Source organism: Lolium rigidum, chromosome 1 (assembly GCF_022539505.1).
Source record: "Lolium rigidum isolate FL_2022 chromosome 1, APGP_CSIRO_Lrig_0.1, whole genome shotgun sequence".
In the NCBI taxonomy this organism is placed as follows: domain Eukaryota; kingdom Viridiplantae; phylum Streptophyta; class Magnoliopsida; order Poales; family Poaceae; genus Lolium; species Lolium rigidum.
In genome coordinates, this window is record NC_061508.1 from 22,823,240 (window position 1) to 22,827,128 (window position 3,889).

Genomic DNA, 3,889 nt, shown 5'->3' on the forward strand with positions numbered 1-3,889 from the left:
TTGGTTGGGAGCCGCTTCCTCCGAGCGAGCCAGCAGAAGATCTTGCACTTGAGAGGGGCACCGCTCCTCCAAATTGTGGTTGCCACATCATCGATCTGCAGATGGCTGAAAGTAGGGGCATAGAGGTTTTTGTTTGAAAGCGTTTTGTTCGTGAGACGGCAAACTCTAATATCCGGGGTACCGAGATTCAGGTGCACCGAGCGCAGTTCAATAGTGAGGTCTCGAAGCTCAAACACCGCAGCAGCTAAGAGGCGGGGGGCAAGGAACTGGTGGATGCCGTGGAGAAGGGCAGTAGCGACATTGAGGTGTGGGCGGGTGGAGTGAGAGAAAAGGCTAGGGAAGCGAACGTGGAGAGGGGATGAGCCCAGCCAGAGGTCAAACCAGAACACAACGGATTGTACACTGCCAATGGTGACACTAGAGATAGCACGAATCTTGCTAATGCCGGCGAGGATATCTTTCCAATTGGGGGTGTCGAGATAGTGATGATCCCCCATATCACGGGAGCCATTCCAGCTATACTGGCGCCTAAACCAGCAGGCCCACAGAGCCGAGGAATCGGAATGAAGCTTCGTGAGGAATTTGATTAGGAGAGCAGAGTTTTGGGCCTGGATAGAGAGGACCCCTAGCCCCCCGAGCTTTTTGGGGGCGCAAATGTCAGTCCAGGCAACTTTGCATTGACCTCCATTGCAGGTTTCCTCCACAGTCCAGAGGAAAGCGTGTCTCCGCTTTTCGATGGCCTCAATAACGCCTGTGGGGAGAAGGTCGGAGCTCATGGCATGGGCAATGGCAGTCAGGACAGAGTTAATGAGTAGGATTCTCCCCTCGATAGGAAGGCATCTCCCTCGCCAGCCGGAAAGCCGCATGTCACTCTTGGACATCATAGGCGCAAAATCAGCAAGACTGAGCTTGTAAGTGGAGAGGGGAGACCAAGGTAGGTCTGAGGGAAGGAGGAGACGGCGCAACCAAAGACGGAAGCCATATCCAGGGCAGAGTTGTGGTTGGTCTTGATGGGAACGAAGGTACTTTTGTGGAAGTTAATGACAAGCCCCATGGCAGCGGAGAAGTCATCAAGAACCTTTCTGAGGTTGGCGACATGCTCCAGAATGGCCTTAATGATAATAAGGGTATCATCAGCATACTAGAGGACGGGGTAAAGGAGGCCATCAACAAGAGGGTGAAGAAGGAGACCTTCTCGAGAAGCCTGGAGCAGCATCTGCTGTAAAACATACGCAACGATGTTGAACAAGAAGGGGGTAGCGGGTCACCCTACCAGAGGCCCCTGCGGCACTAAATCCAGTGTCCCGGGATGCCATTGAGCAAAACAGCAGTCTCGCTAGTGTGGTTTATCATTGTAATCCACTCGCGCCATAGAGGAGGGAACCCTTTTGCCTCGAAGATCCTGTCAAGAGCGTCCCAACTGATGGAGTCAAAGGCCTTGCGGAAGTCAAGTTTGAACACCGCAGCGGAAGCATTACTCTTGTGGCAAGCCTGCACGATGTCAGCAGCGTAGACAAAGTTTTCGGCAATGGAGCAACCGGAGATAAACCTAGTTTGGTCAGGGTGGACCAGATAAGGGATGAGGTCCCGAAGACGAAGTGTGAGGCATTTGGTATGGACTTTCAAGCAGCAATTTTGAAGAGAGATAGGTCGGAAATTATTAGGTGTATTCGCTCCCTCCTTTTTAGGGAGCAGGACGATGTACGATCTGTAAATGGGCCGGAGGTCAGAATTGAGGGAGTGGAACTCCGCAAGGGACGCATGGAGAATGTGCTTAACTAGGTCCCAGTTGTGCTTGAAGAAGGACAGGTCGAAACCGTCTGGGCCAGGACTAGAGTTGTCCTGCATAGAGAAAATGGCGGTTTTGATTTGTCGAGGGTAAAGGGGCGGACAAGGGAGGCGGCTTGGGTGAGGTTAAGAGAGGTGGAGGCGACCAGGGTGGTGAGATCGAGAATGGCAGAAGCTGGAAGAGGGGTGCCATGGAGGCCTTTGAAAAGATTGTGCAAGATGGAGGGCTTGGCGTGGTGGGAGAAGACCGGGTTGCCACTCTCATCATTCAGGTTTAATCTGGTTCTTCTGAAGGCGCCCAGAGGCGCACAGGTGAAAGTAGGGAGAGTTTTCATCCTCGAGGGTACAATGTTTAATCTTGGCGTGTTGCCTCCAATAAGTCGCACACTCAGAGTTTTTGTTGCTGAGATTGACCTTGACAAGAGAGCGAAGGCTGTTTTTTAGGCGGAACCGAGTGCGGTTTTCCTCTAACCTATCTAGGAAGGAAATAACCGCCCTGCAGTTGAGCAGGTAAACAGAGGGAAGCTTGCGAGCACGTGCCCACACACGAGCAGCGGATCTGACTCGGTTGAGCCTAAGGCAGAGACTTTTCACAGGGGAAACGTGAGAGTGGGAAGGGCCAACGTTGTTCCAGTTGCAGGAGACAAGGGCGAGAAAGAATTGTGTGAAAGCCAGGAGTTTTCCAGCCTAAAGACGGTACTCCTGGGTGCTTTAGAGGAGGCAGCCAGATGCAGAGGGACGTGGTCAGAAGTAGGCCGAGAGGAAGAGGTGAGGGTGGTGTCGGGAAGGGCAAAGCTCCATTCCGGATTGACGAGCACCCTATCCAACCGAGCAAGAATAGAGGGTCCTGCTAGTTGGACCAAGTAAACTGGCGGTCAAGAAGGGGAATTTCGAGGAGGCCCAGGGTATTGATGAAGTCGTTAAAGGATGCAATCTCCTGGGTATTGATATTTTCGTTAGACTTATCGTGGGGAGCCCGGACCAGGTTGAAGTCACCCATGAAAGCGGTAGGGCCAGTGATGGTCACAAATTTATCAGGGAGGGAGGTTAGGAAAGGTTGCTTAAGCTCGTGGAGGCAAGGCCCATAAACGTTGATGACCATGAAGGAGAGATTGTCGGCGCTCATAGCAAAGGTTGTAGTGAACGAGAAATCCTCAATGGAGTGATGAAGGAGCTACAGGAGCCGATCATCCCACGCAGTGATGATACCCCCCGTAGCGCCGTCAGAAGGCTTGAACACAAAGGAGCGCAGGGATGGCGGGAGGAAGGAAGCGGCGAAGAAGGGAGTGATATGAGCCAGCTTGGACTCCTGGAAGCAAAGGATAGAGGGGAGGTTATTTTCAACGGTAGCACGTACATCATCACTCTTGCGATGGGCACCGAGACCGCGGATATTCCAAAGACTGAAACGGGAGTTTAATCAACATCACAGACCAAGCAGTACTGCGAACAGACAGGTTCTAAAAATAAGACCGGCGCGCATGTTCAGCAAATAAATGTCTCGGTTACAAGGGCACAACACACCCTGAATAAATTTAAAACTAAGATATGGAAAGAGGGAGAGGCTCAGATGGACAACACAGATCATGGGCGAGGGATCAAACAGCAGCCCAGGACGTGTAGTTACGATACCACGAGCAAGTCTCCAGACCTGATGGGCATAAAAGAGGGAAGACGGATGGCAGAAAGAATGAGCCAGGAAGTGGCCGATCATGGAGACGTCGCGGGCACCATGGGCAGCGCAGATGCCATGTCAAGGGCATCAGGGTTGATGTCACATGCCCTTGCCAGAACCTAAACGTCTTCGACAGGGAGAGGGCGACTGTCCTCGATCGCGACGGCAAGCAGATCGTCCGCCGGCAGCTCCCCACGACGGTGAGCAGGGGCGCTAGGCCCCTCATTATTCTCCTTCTGGCGCAGCATGGCCTTGTCCACAATGGACACATAGGCCGCACGAGCCAGCCTGGAGCAACAACGCAGCCCAACCTCTGGTGGCGTCGCAGGCCATATGGCTGCCGCCACCGGAGAGGTCTCAGCAGCCAGAGAGGTCACGAAGGGTTGCAGCCTTGGGCAGAGGCCGGAGTGGCGGAGACGGGGGAGG